The sequence below is a fragment of the Lactuca serriola genome, chromosome 5 (genome assembly GCF_051521515.1).
Source record: "Lactuca serriola cultivar US96UC23 chromosome 5, Lser_US96UC23_V15, whole genome shotgun sequence".
Classification (NCBI taxonomy): Eukaryota; Viridiplantae; Streptophyta; class Magnoliopsida; order Asterales; family Asteraceae; genus Lactuca; species Lactuca serriola.
Window position 1 is genome coordinate 91,677,814 of NC_136412.1, and position 15,476 is coordinate 91,693,289.

At 35.6% G+C, this 15,476-nt stretch overlaps 1 pseudogene across 1 annotated transcript; it reads right to left on the reverse strand.

Annotated features, from left to right (window-relative positions):
* Window positions 1-4,962: 4,962 nt before the first annotated feature.
* On the reverse strand, window positions 4,963-10,281 carry LOC145052776 (TMV resistance protein N-like; annotated as a pseudogene). Its single transcript, XR_013684186.1, has 4 exons — window positions 9,625-10,281; window positions 7,977-9,078; window positions 7,589-7,897; window positions 4,963-7,482 (listed from the first exon to the last, which is right to left on the reverse strand). The product of XR_013684186.1 is annotated as a TMV resistance protein N-like (transcript).
* Window positions 10,282-15,476: the final 5,195 nt, after the last annotated feature.

Here is a 15,476-nt window from a genome sequence, read left to right on the forward strand (position 1 = left end):
TGATAGCTCACATGTGGTATTAACAATCATAAGATTTACGGGTTCTAACTTTAAATTAGCGAGTTATGTCTATTTAGCTCACTGAAATTACTTTAAGTATAGAAAAATACTTATACGCCTTCATATCAAAAAGGGTTTTATGTCGATTTAAAATCACTTTTTACATCAACAATTACATACTTTATTGTATACTTCCGGTCTTGGTATTTAAGACTACACATCATTCATTACGGGATTTTTCTCACATCAGAAAGGGTTTTATGCCGATTTAAAATCACTTTTATATCTTTAAGTATGACAAATAGTTTTTCATTTTCGGTCCTGGTATTTAGGACTACATAACTTTTGTAAGGAAAATATTGGATTTTTCTTGGTATCATACATCTCTTTACAAAGATCGATTTTCAAACTCTTACTGTCAAAAGCTTATGAACTCACCAACCTTTGTGTTGACACTTTTTAAAACTACTTGTATTCTCAGGAATTCAGTGAAACAGGAAATCAACCACGTTTTGAGGATGGGACGATAAATCGTCGAACAGTTCATTTTGTATCATAATGTAATTGATTTGAATCATGTAAACATATACTTTGGTGTAACTTTTTCAATTATATTTATGATGGTTGTATTTACTTTGAGCACTATTATACTCGTTGTTGTGATACTCTACATGAAGTCCTCCACCCCCGGACGTTTCCGCCATCCTTGGTTTGGGGGTGTGACATTATTGCATCCTCCTATTGATTACTGCCTCCCTCCTACTGTCAACATTTGTCTTCATCACCATACTCACCGGCAGAGTTCATTATCATCATCATACCCAATGTCATCGGAAAAAAATTGACTGATGCACGTTCATTTGGTCCACCACCACCATCTCCGCCTCAGATATGAAAATCGGGCTTCATTAATCCTAAACAAAACTCTAACCTTCGTTGTCCCCGGGAAATAATTTCAAATCTTTACTTAAACCCTAACTGTGGATGTTTATCGAAACCATAATTATATGTGGTTTTCGTTTTAGTTAGGGCGGGTGGCACAATAACAAAAGAGATCTAGGTGACTGTTCTCTGAGATCAAAGAGAGTAGGTGGCATTATGCAAAAGATTTGCAATTCATTGGTGATTCAAGGAAATGAAAGCATTACATGTTAAGTTATGTAAGGTGTATAGTGGAGAGATGACAATGGTGTTATTGAGGCCGAAACCGGTGGCATTGACTAAAAAGAGATCAGAGATGGCCGGAAAGTTGTCGGTGACAATTACCAAAAAGTGGGTGGTGACTGCAACTAAAGTGATAATCGTTAGGATGCACAAAGTAGTGGCATGTTGAGGAGTTTGGGCCGGCGGTACTGCCGGTTGGAAGATTCAGCCGGGGTATTGGTACTGCAAATAAAGACTTACACGAGTTGTTGAACCCATCCAAATGTTGTGGTTGTTGCATGCTTTTGTGCTTCCCCACTCATTAACAATTGACCGGTTAAAGAGAATAATTTTTTTACATATATATAAAACCATCATAACCTGAATCAGATTCCATGTCACTCTATCTCCATTCCATTATACTTTCTCTCAACTCCATTTTAACATTCTTCAACAAAATGAATTCAAACATCCGAAAATAGTAATGGAAAGTATCATAGACGATTCATCTTCACCCAACGATGAACCTAACAACGTTAATTTGCTAGTTGCATTATCTCATACTGCACAATTTGTGTTTCAGAATAGTGTCGGTTCAAGTAGCATTCATACGAGAAACACAATCCACAGAGAGCGTATAACCTTTTGAAGAGTGAGTAATAAGTTTCAATATTAAATAGATTTCATCAAATAAGTTTTAAAATGATTAATGAGTTTTGAAAAGATTTTTTTTGGAGAATTCATCATAGGTCAATGATTGAGTTAATCCTTGACTATACACATTGGTGAAGCCTAAATATTACTCGCTAGGCATTTTCAAAGCTTGATCTATGACTTTTTAACATGTATTCAGGTTCTAGGTTTTAGTAGTGATCAAGGATTAGAGGATACGAGATATTTTGAAGATCATTATAGTTGCTGTGTAATGATGTTTGAATTGTTAACTCTCTTCTATAACCTTTTGAAATTCAAACTGCTTTTGTTAAACTTAGACTTTTAGGACTGTTTTCCGCAAATGAGGTTCAATTATTTTAGAATGTAATTTAAACGGCTGTTAAACTTAAAACCAAAAAATGATGCTTCAATACACCTCTTCCATAGAATTCGTTTAAAAAAACATTTTTTTACAAATATAGTAATATACTAACTTATAGCATATAACAATTTCATTTAAATATAAAGCAATTTTTATTTTTACTGTTATAATATATAAGAAAAAAACCAACAAACACAAAGTTATAATGGGGTGAATATTTTCAATATGTAACGCCCTAATTAGAAAAAAAAATATTGGATGTATAATGTTGTAATAGAAAGAAGTAGGGAAAATGACTTATATGGGTAATTATGTTTCAAAATCATTCAAAAAATACCATTCAAGTTTGGTGTGTCTAAAAAACACTATCCAAGTAAAACATTTGTACAAAAAACACCAACAAAGTACATTCTTTGTTCAAATTTGATATTGTGTAACCGGCAATTACCGGTAAAAAATAAGTAAAGGAAAAAAACAATAGAAAATTACTCAAAGGGGTGACTATGTTTCAAAATCGTTCAAAAAACACCATCCAAGTTTGGTATGTTCAAAAAACATCATCCAAGTAAACTTTTTGTACACAAAACACCAAACAAACTATATGTTTTGTTCAAATATCACCCACCAGTAACTGACTCTTACAGGTTAAATGATGACTTGGCTTAACTATTATGACATGACATAATAATTATGACAAAACAATAATGATATATTCCTCCTTTAAAAATTGATTTAGGGTTTCTTAATGACCGAATGACTTCATCTTCTCATATGATTGCTCTTCTTCTTCCAAAGTGATGATCTTGAACTCAAGTCCAAAACCCTAATACTTGACTTAAGGCAAAAAGGGCTCCTTTACCCCTGCCTCAATGGGCCTCCCTCCTCCCCTAAGGCCCAAATCCATAAAAGCCCAAAAAGGCATCCAAGCCCAACTACAAGGCCTCTAAGGCCCAAGAACCCACAACATGGCCTTAAGAATAAAAAATGACCTGCTACAATCAGGTGGGCCCGAGGCCTAACTTAAACAAGTCCATGCATACGCCCAACATATGCTGAAGCCTTTGCGATCCGGATATCAAGCCAGTACGCCCGACGTACTCCTAGCGTACGCCCAGTGTAATCGGCTAGGGTCTATAACCGTCAATCTTCCGAAGGCCATAACTTCTTCATTCTAAGTCCGATTTCATCATTCTTTCTATCCACAGGAGCTAATTTAGGCATCAACAACCACACCAAGGGTTATGGCATTCAGATTGTGATTCTTAGTGTTATCTTAATGTTAAATTAGATTTTGTCATTCTGGGGTCCAACCGAGGGTTATGGCCTTCAGAAACTAAATCGCAATCTAATTTGGACCCCAACATAGCTCTCTAATGCCTAAATTAGATTGCGATTCTTAGTGTTACCTTAATGCTATGTATGCTATCTCTTTTTTGCCTTACCTTACTCTGCCTCGGATATCATGTCTTTGGGGTATTTATAGGCTGCTCGTTGTTAGAATAGTTCATAGTCTTGACCGGTCCTTCATTTATTATCCGGTCTATAGATAGGCACGTCTCTTGTCCCTTCATTGTTATTTTATTGTTTCGTACCATTTCTTTTGCATGTTTCTTGGGATATGATTCCGATACTTGTGTACGATATATTCAAATTTATATTCGTTCTTAACAAGTCTTGGTGTCTGTAACGCCCATTTGGTGATGGATAATGTAGGTTTTGGGGACCAAGTGTTCGGTTTCTGTTGGAGCCCAAGGACATATCAGTAAGTATCAGTTCGAGCCTTTATGAGGTTTAGGTTTATGTTAGAAAATTTTTAAGGCAAGGGGGAGTTGATAGAAGTGTAGAGCTACTCGTTTCCTTCCTATGGATATAAAGAATGACAAAATCGGACTTAGAATGAAGAAGTTATGGCCTTCAGAAGATTGACAGTTCTTAACCCTAGCCGAGTACGTTGGGCGTACGCTAGGAGTATGCCGGGCGTACTGGATTGAAATCCGGATCGCAGAGGCTTCAACATATGTTGGGCGTATGCATGGACTTGTTTAACTTAGGCCTCGGGCCCACCTGATTGTAGCAGGTCATTTTTTGGGCTTAAGGCCATGTTGGGGGTTCTTGGGCCATATTGGGCCTTATAGGCCTTGTTGTTGGGCTTGGATGCCTTTTTGGGCTTTTTATGGATTTAGGCATTAGGCGGAGGGAGGCCCATTGAGGCAGGGGTAAATGAGCCCTTTTTTCCTTAAGTCAAGTATTAGGGTTTTGGACTTGAGTTCGAGATCATCACTTTAGAAGAAGAAGAACAATCATAGGAGAAGATGAAGTCATTCGTTCATTAAGAAACCCTAAATCGATTTTTAAATGAGGAATATATCGTTTATTGTTTTGTCAATAATTATTATGTCATGTCATAATAGTTAAGTCAAGTCATCATTTAACCTGTAAGAGCCAGTTACTGGTGGGTAATATTTGAACAAAACATATAGTTTGTTTGGTGTTTTTTGTATACTTGGATGGTGTTTTTTGAACGATTTTAAAACATAATTACCCCTTTGAGTCATTTCTTCTTGTTTTTTTTTTTTCCTTTACTTATTTGTTACCGGTAATTGTCGGTTACACAAGGTCAAATTTGAACAAAGAATGTACTTCGTTGGTGTTTTTTGTACAAATGCTTTACTTGAATGGTGTTTTTTGGACACACCAAACTTAAATGATATTTTTTGAATGATTTTGAAACATAGTTACCCATATAAGTCATTTTTCCAAAGAAGTAAAGTAGGATGTGATAATAAACAAAGAAACTAGTGCGACCCTACATTTAACTTTCATTCAATTTTTTAGGTTTGTTATACCTTAATGTAAACCATATAGTATAGAAAAGAAAATGCATTTTAAGTTCAACCTTTAATGGAGATCATTGGTATTAAAAACTGGGAATAGGGTTTGCTTTGACAACAATGCTCTTTCTCATCTGCTACATTACTTCTTTCTAAATAGTTCTCCAAAGTAGTTGGGCAAATCACGTTGTGTCTTGATTGCTTCCCTATAAAGAAATACAATTTCAAATGCAGAAATGTAAAAGGTAATACAATTCTTATGTGTAAATTTCACAAGATCCATAAGTGTTGTCAGGAGTTTAACATCTCATTCTCAAACTCTGAGACTGCAAAATGAATGTAAGCAGAAGAAATCTCACATTTTGCATCTGCCAAGTCATGTCCGGTTTTATCTCCAATAAAGCTCCAAATTTAACACCAACAATGTATAGGCTACACTACAAAAGCAAGCTCAAAAATATCACATAGGTTCTTGTACGTATAGTATTTGTATTTTCTTTCAATATAATCATATATATATTTGGCTGAAAATTAATTGTCATATCAATTTGAAAACTGAAACCAAAGTAAGACAACCAATAGAAAACGGAGGAAGTACCTGTTATAATTATATATCTTTGTAAATTGGCTTTTTTCCAGGGCTTTGGAGACTCAAAATAATCTTTGGAGAAATGCACTGAGAGAAGACTCCTATATTGTGGGTCCCTGTGTAAAAGTTGCCTGCATTATTCACACATCCACATAGAAGAACTCATCGTATATTGAGGGCTGTATCTTGGATCTTAAATCACATGACTGAAGAAGCTCTCCTGACCCAACAATACGCAGACCTTTCAACAAAAAGATGCTTTGTGGAAGATGACATATGAATGTATGTGTTAAATCTAACATTTTTAAACATTCTAAACATCCAAGTTCCTCAGGCAAGTTCTCAAGTTGAATACAATAGCAGAGCGAGAGATGTTTTAAACATTCTAATCGCCCAATATCTTCAGGTAACCTCTCAAGCAACGAACAATCACGAAGTTCGAGAGATTCAAGATGTTTCAGCTTACAAATGCTATCAGGAAGATCTTTAATCTTTGTAGATGACAAACTTAGCTTCCTTAAACATTCTAATTGGCCAAGATCCTCAGGTAACTTCTCAAGAAACGAACATGAATCAACTTTGAGATATTGTAGATGTTTCAACATACAAATGTTATCGGGAAGATGTTTAATGTTTGTATAAGAAAATTCTAGCTTCTCTAGACATTTTAGCTGATCAAGATCCTTGGGGACCTCTGGAATACCGCCTTGGAGTTTAAGCTTTCTTATACGTTGCAACCCACAAATGCTTCTTGAAAACGTATCAAGGTTTGTGCAAACACACAGACCTACAGAAATAAGCTTCTCAAGGTTGCTAGTCAATAAAGGTTGATTTTCTTTATAACAACATATAAGCTGAAACTTTGGTAAATTATTGTCGGGGTGAAATGGGCATTCATCTAGGGACAACATAATCAGGAGTAACTCAGCTAAAGGACCAACCTCAAGTGATTCATCCTCACTACCAGAAGCATCACCCTTACTACAATAAGAATCGTTCTCACTTAAAGTATCATCCTTTATGTTAAACTTAAACTCTAGAAACCGCAAACTACCACTTAAGTCTAAGTAGACAAGGTTTTTTAGACATTCATCATCCATTTGAAGTTCTACAAGATTGGAACATTCTTTAAGATCTAACGTCTCGAGGTTTGGAGTAAGCTTGAGGTCAAGGCTCCTCAACTTTGAATGACTAATGTTGAGGAATGTGAGCTTTCGACATTCACTAGTCATGTGAAGTTCTTCCAAATCATAACAATGTTTAAGATCTAATGTCTTGAGACTTGGAGTCAGCCCGAGGTCAAGGTTCCTCAACTTTGAACGAGTAATGGAGAGGGATGTGAGCTTTTGACATTCATCGGCCATGTGAAGTTCTTCTAAATCATAACAATATGTAATTTCTAAATATTCGAGTTTGGGAGTTAGCCCAATGTCAAGGGTCCTCAACTTTGAATAACTGAGTTCAAGGGATCTAAGATTTGGAGATTTATCGGGCATGTGAAGTTTTATCAACTCTGAACATCCTTTAAGATCTAATAACTCGAGATTGGGAGTCGATCTAAGGTCAAGGGTCCTCAACATTGACCAACTGAGGTCAACGGTTATGAGCTTTAAGCATCCAGGAAGCATGTGAAGTTCTACCAACTCCTCACATCTGTTAAGATTCAAAATCTCAAGATTGGGAGCCGGCCCAAGGTCAATGGTCCTCAACATTGATGAACTGAGGTCAATATTTATGAGTTTTGAACATCTAGCAAGCATGTGAAGTTTCACCAACTCACGACATCCTCTAAGATTCAACGTCTCGATATTTGGAGTAAGCCCAAGATCAAGGTTCCTTAACTTTGAATAGCTGAGGTCAAGGAATTTGAGCTTGTTAAGAGCCTATATCATGAGCACAAAAAATAAGTTGAATATTAGTGTAATAACAACACAAATGATGTATATCATTCACATGAGGAGGAAAAGAATTGATAATCCATAATTCTACCTTTCTTTCTCCCCCTCCCCAAAGTTGTACAATTTGGCTTTTAACCATCTCGAGTGAAACAAGATTATCTGCTTGAAATTTTTTGGGTAAAGATCTATACGGGTAATGGTTCCAACACAGATACCTCAAAGCATTAGGAAAATTTTTAGACTTCCAATTCTGATGAGAATAATCACTTTTGCTTGCATCAATAAATTGCAGAGACACGTGAAGAAATGTAAGTTCCTTCATCTTTCTAAGACCCTTCATCACCATATCCGGACTGAATTTCTCCATGTAGAATTTTATATATCTTGTTGCTTGAGTACCCTGTAATCCAAAGAAAGATGTATGTCAAAATAAATGAAAATGTGTTAGTTTCAAACTTAGAAATAAACTTGACCCTTACCAATTTATTAGCCAATATATCTTCAATTTCCTTGTTAATCCACAAACGACTATGTTTCTTAGGCTTATCCGGGTGCAAACGACGAACAATATTCCTCCCCATTTCTTCAATATGGTCATGCATACCAAGATACCCATTATCATTAACAGTTATTAGAGATTTTTGCTCAAGAACTCTTAAACCATTTCTAGCATGAAATCCACAACTTTCAAGCGCTTTGATTGCGTTGGCTTTCGACCACCCTTTCAATAAGCATGCAACATTTAGGAATATTTCTTTGTAATCATTCTCTAGACCAATGTAGCTTATCTCCAGTATTTCCAGAATTTCTTGAGACGGAATGGTTTTTAGTCTTAAAAGGGCATCCATCCATTCAACCTCATCTTTACCACAAAGAAATGAACCCAAAACTTCGATGGCCAAGGGAAGACCAGAAGCGTAACACACAACTTGTTTTGATAGCTCTTCGTATCCTTGATTTGGAATCACTTTCCCAAATGCATACCTACTGAAGAGGCACATTGCATCCTCATGCGATAACAATTGGACATCATGAATCGACTTTGCTTCATAGGATTCGAGTACTTGCCGATCTCTTGTTGTAATAATGATTATACTTCCCGGCTTAAACCAAGTTGTCTCGCCCGCTAATGCCTTAAGCTGCTCCTTATGATCCACATCATCTAGAACAAGAAAAATCTTTTTACTAGGCATCCTCCTCTTCATCATGCCTATCCCCTCATGAACACTACTTACCCTCATGCCTTTATCATTGAAGACATCAGAAAGGATTTGGTTTTGCAACGAATTCAAACCGGATGGAGAAGCTTTTGATACTTCCCTGACTTTTTCAACGAAGCTTTTACCTTCGAATTGAAAGGATATTTGATCAAAAACAGCTCTGGCTAAAGTTGTCTTCCCACCACCTCCCATTCCTTTGATCCCGATCACACGAACATCATCAAAACCAGTTCCTAAAGATGATAAAACACCATTAATCCGGGTCTCCATGCCTACTAAATTTTCATCGCTCCTGAAATTTATGGATCGGAACTCTAGTGAAATCTGTTCAACAACTTTCTGGATGAATTTAGCTTCATGCCTGTATTTTGAAGAAGAATTAATTAGCTTACTCAATCTCTAGTAACAGTTATTTTACATCTATAACAAAGAAGGTGTAAATGAAGTATTAACATAATTGTATAATCATAATTCATGAAAAACTCAACATGAGAAGCCATGCCCTATCCTTTTACAAATTCAGGGTAAATTCAGATTAAAACGAAAGCAAATTGAAAGAATATCACTGATATATGATGGAAGAATTGTAAAAAACTAAAAATCGTGCATATGGGGAACTAAAGCAATAGAAAAGTTGAAATGTTTTTTTTGCCTAGGGTTGAATTACTCAAAACAGAAAGTTCATATCTCTTTTGTCAAATTAAGAAAATACTGAAATAGGAAACCGACTTGGAATGGAAATGATAGATGGTGGTGTTGTGGAATGTTTACATATTCAATGTTGACCAAGACAAAAATTTGGACAAAATCTTGGGGGTAGAAGGAGAAACCACCAATATCCAAGCAGTATATATCGACCAGAATCACAGAATCATGACATAATACAAAAACATGATGAAGTGATTACCCATCGTCAGTGTTCTTCAACACCCATCCAGCCAAATTCGCTGCGTCTGTCATAGCCTTCCTCCATTTCTCAGCAGCTTCTTGGTTTTGGTTTTCATGTTTTGAAAAGGCTTCTCCAACTGCCCCACTTTGTCTGCGGACTTCCGTCGGTTCCACATCATAGAAGACAGGGTAGGCAGTGTGCTCTTTGGTCTTGTGACATTCCATTATCTTCACAAGCTCATCCAAACACCACGATGAATATGCATAGTTTGTATAGAAAACGATGATATACAGTTTTGAGTCTTCAATGGATCCGATAAGTTCATCACTGATCCGGTTGCCCTGATTGATTTCCTCATCGTCTTTGTAAGTATGAATGCTTTTCTGCTTAAGAGCATGATAAAGATGATCACGAAAGTCTTACGAACGTCTTCGCCACAAAAACTTAGAAAAACATCATACTTAAAACTCTTGTAAATGGATGAAGACGCCATTGATAATAAGCTTCAAGTATCCTATATTGAACTCTTTGGTGAAGAAAAGTTAAACAAAATGATTGCAAAGAAAATCGATGAGATAATGGAATAACCCTCACAATGATCGTTTATTTACTGGTACGCCGGCTGTCTGGAACCCCAAAAGTCAAAACTTAGGAAACCCACTTACTAAATAGACAAAAGGGGTTGGCTAAGTTTATAAAAAATAAAAATAAAACACCTCGCCGGAATTTAAAACAATTAGTTTAAATAAACTAATGATTACTTTATATTTTGTATGTGGTTGGTTCTGTCCCTCAAAAAACTTTTTTTTTTTTTTTTTTTTTTTTTTTTTTTTTTAAGGATAATGACTTAAATATATTTTTCGATTTGTACACATTTGGTTACTGAGTTTTTTTTTCGTCCATATTTATCCCTTCAACTTGTTAAACTGTATATATTCAGTTCTTATGACCGGCTACTTCAGGTTATCCGGTAAAAATGACTTAATAGGGTAATATATTTCTCATTTTGTACATATTTAGTCCTTAATATTTTTTGTACACATTTAGTCATTTTTTTTTTTTGCAAAATAAGTCATTTTTTGTACTCATTCAGTACTTATGAATGATTTTTTAGTTTTTTCTCACGAAATCTTACGTGGAATATTCATTAATGAGGTGTATAGGACTTTTGATGCTTATATCCATCGCGATCTCGACTACTTGGTTGCTTAGGTCATGTGTTCTGAACGTCATAACTTCTTCATATGATCTCGGATTTTAACGATCTTTATATCCATGCGTTCGTATTTTAGTCTACTACAACTTTTATTTAGATTACTCCCATTAAAAAATAATATATTTTTACTTACAATTTTTATATCCATACGCGGTGGCGGATTTAGTATGGTCCCGGTGTTGCACCGACAACACCTGTTTTTTTGGTTCGCGGTGAAAAAAAATTCGTGTTTTTTTTTTTTTATTTTTTTTTATTTTTACGTTTATACCTATTTTCCATGTATCGACAACACCTACTATGTATTACTGCGTCTTCCCCTGTCTATACGTTTTTTATGAATGCATGTATGTATGTTTTTTTATAAAATTGTTAGTAAAAAATATTACATTTTAATGGGAGTAATCTTAATGAAAGTTGTAGTAGACTCAAAAAATGAACACGTGGAGAAAGATCCTTAAAATCTGATATCGTATGAAGAAGTTACGATGTTCAAAATACAAGACCTAAGCCAAACCACAAGACTTGCGCAACCAAGCAGTCAAGATCGCATTGGACATAAGCATCAACAACCCAAACACCTCATCAATGATTGTCTCGTGTAAGACGTCGTGAAAAAAACCTAAAGAAATCATTCATAAGTACTGAATGAGTACAAAAAAAGGACTTATTTTGAAACAAAAAAAAAAGTTAAGGACTAAATATGTGCAAAAATATTAAGGACTAAATGTGTACAAAATGAAAAATATATTACCCTATCAAGTTATTTTTCTCTGCTAACCTGGAGTAACAAGTTATAAGGACTGAATGTGTACAGTTTAACAAGTTTAAGGGGTAAATATGGACGAAAAAAAAAACTCAGTGACCAAATGTGTACAAATTGAATAATATGTTACCCTTTTAAGTCATTATCCCTTTGTTTTATTTTACAATTAAGGGAAAATGACTTGAAGTATCAACATTGTAAAAAAATACCATTATTTTTATTTTTATTTATTTATTTTTTTATATATATATATCGTCAACCAACTATAACGTTTGTACACATATGACCATTAAACTTTACTTTTGTTCAAAAGATACCATTACGTTACCGGTAATAGTAGGTCACCCGCCATGTGTCATGTCACGTAGCTGTTGACGTGGATTTTACTGTTTATTATGTACACATTATACCATTAATTTTTTTTTTGTACATATTTTACCATTAAACTTTTTTGTACACATTTTACCATTAATCTTATATAATTTATTCAAAAATATAACATTTCAAAAAATACATATTATTACATAAAAATGGTTTCCCATCATTGTTACTCCCTGATTTTGTAATGTTTGGGGGAGAGAGTTCATTTTTCACAATGATTCTAAGCACTCTCTTTTGCAACATCTTACATTTATGTTGGTCATACATAAATTGAAAACCACAATGTTTGAATTTGAGACTTCCTTATAGAGTGTCTAAAAAATACTTAGTTATTTATTATTTTAGCTAAACATTAATAAACTTACCATTATAAGTCATTTTCCTATCAGGAAACCACGATATAATTTTAATGCAATTTTCTAATCATCAACAATAATCAAGAAGGGAGAGCAAGGGGGATTCGAAATCTTATATAATGGATAATAGAGTGTTTATATATTTATACATTTAAAATGTATTAAACTTCAACTAAAATAATGGATAATTAAGTATTTATATTTTCATACATTTAAATATAATAATATATACTACATAACCATCATATGGTTTTCAATGACCAACATAAATGTACAATGTTGCAAAAGGGAGTGATTAGTATCATTGTAAAAAACGAACCATCTTCCCCAAACCTTACAAAATCAGGGAGTAACAACGATGAAAAACCCATTTTTATGTAATAATATGTATTTTTTGAAATCTTATTATTATTTTTTGAATAAAGTATATAAGAGTAATGGTAAAATTTGTACAAAAAAGTTAAATGGTAAAATATGTACAAAAAAAGTTTAATGGTGTAATGTGTACAAACAAAAGTTTAATGGTATAATGTGTACATGATAAACAGTAAAATCCACGTTAGCAGCCACGTTGCATGACACATGGCGGGTGACCTATTATTACCGGTAATGTAATAATATTTTTTGAACAAATGTAAAGTTTAATGGTCATATGTGTACAAACATTATAGTTGGTTGACGATACAAAAAAAAGTTTAATGATATTTTTTGTACAATGATGATACTTCGTTACCATTCCAAGTCATTTTCCCTAGAATTTATTTTAAAGAAAAAAACAAAACAAAACAAATAACCCTCTCTCTCTCTCTCATTTATTTGTGTATTATAGCATCATGTGTTAATATCTTTCTATTACAACATTGTACCTTCACCTTTTTTTTTCTTCATATTAAGACGTTGTAGTTTGAAAAATCTTCCTAATTGTAGCATTGTACTTACAAACTAATTTTTTATTAGGGTATTATACATTGCAAAATCTATCTAAATATAACATGCAAAATTGCTTTGTATTTGGATGACATTGTTATATTTGGATGACTTGCTTATGGAGTTGATGGATATTTATTTTTTCCCTCAGGAACATTTTTCATGTTTTCAAGCATATGTTGTGTGACTGTTCTGTTTGTTGCAAGATTAGTACCAGAGCCCAACGATCGGATACTAGAAGAAATTCAAGCATCCATGAACACCTCTATAGAAACTTGATTACATGACATGATATGAAGGATTAGAATACAATTATTTTGTACAATATTTGATTCAAAAATTATAGAATCCAATTTTTTGGACCTTGAAAGTATTAACTGTCGTGTAAAGTGTATTTTTTTTTTTGGGGGGGGGGGGGCTTATTTTGGGAAAGTTTCAGACATTGCTATATAACGTGTATTAAAATGCAAAATATTGGGAACTATTTGTATTAAAGATACAAGGGCGATTCTTACTAGGTGCTCGGTGTGACACCGACAACACCTAGTTCCCGCATACGTAGTGATAATTTTTTCGAATTTTTTTTACTTATCGTGCCAATACGTAAAAAAAACTTGTAACTATGTAAAAAAATATTGGCAACTGCAAAAAAATTTGTCCTCTCTCTCTCTCTCTCTCCAAGCTATCATTAAAACATGCAATATATATATATACGCTATATCACACTCTCCTTTATTTCTCTTTATGTCCTAATTTTGATCATCAGAAAATAAGAACAAAAAGAATCGATCGGAAAACTAAGGGATTTACATGGGAAGCTTAAGCATATCTCCTAAGCTAACCTTGGATTTCTAACCAAGTTTTATCCCCCAAACAACCACCAATTATGATCGATCTCTCTTCCCTTGCCAGAAACTCTCAGAGGTCGACCGAACTCCTCTCATCGGATACTGATGTGGCGACTAAATGCTAATGATACAAAGGATCGACTCGTACCCGAGTCAAATAACACCAAGGCAGGCACATAACTCACAAGAAAAGTACCTATACACAATCATAATATAAGCACAAAATATCTCAAAAGAATATAATAAGAACACGTACCAGCCACAACATCAGGTGTTGCGCGGACCTCCTCCGCTGTTAGCTGAAAGGCTCTCCCACGAACCCTTGGTGTCTCGGCCTTCGCTGGCCGAATCTCAATAGCACACACAAAAGTAAGTGCAGATCCCTGGGCTGATCCCTGCACGAGCTGAGGGCACTCGGCCTTCCGGTGGCCGGTCTGGTTGCAATGAAAGCAAACCGAGAACCCCTTGGGGAAATCCTTTGCCATGTGCCCCTCCTTTCCGCATTTGTAGCAAATCCCCGAACGACAAGAACCCCCGTGACTCTTGTCGCACTTGCCACAAGTGCGGCCCTTCTGGCCCCCAACTCTGGAATCAACAGGCTTGGCCCACTTCGTCTCCGGCTGCGACTGCACTGGTCTCCGGTCCCTCCTCTGGGACTCCTCCTCCTCCTCCCCGGTCTACAACTCAAGCTCAATCTCCCTCCTCCTGGCATTAGCCTGAAGCTTGACCAATTTCCTATACAACGAGTTCGCCAGGAACTCTCGTATGTCCCTCCTCAGTATGTTCAGATATCGGCTCACACGTGCCTGCTCAATGGACATGTGTTTAGGGCAAAACATCGCCCTCTCATTGAACATCCTCGAAATCTCAGTCACTGATTCTGTCTTCTGCTTGAGAGACATAAACTCCTATGCCAAACGTTCCCTCTCCACCGGGGGAACATACTCATCTCGGAACATCTAACAAACCTCTCCCATGACACTGCAACATGATCTGCAAGGGTAAAACCAGATGTCACAAACTTCCACCAGTTCTTCAGTCCCAAGCGAAGCTGATTCAGTGCAAACCGAACTCTCAAGTGGTCGGGGAATGAACACGTGTAAAAACACCCTTCGATATCAGAGATCCACCTTATCGCAACAATCAGATCCCACGTCCCATCAAACTCTGGTGGCTTCATGTTGCTGAACTCTTAGAACAGCAACGAGTCACCTCCCTGAGGCCTAGCAGCGGCAATGGCTGCAGTGGCCACGACAACAGCAACCTCAGTGAAAGATGCGTATTGCTCATCGAACGTCTGTATCAAGGTGGTCTTGATAGATCCAAACAACTCTGGAATCTCTGCTCGGATAGCTGCAGCCACCTCCTCGTGGATCATC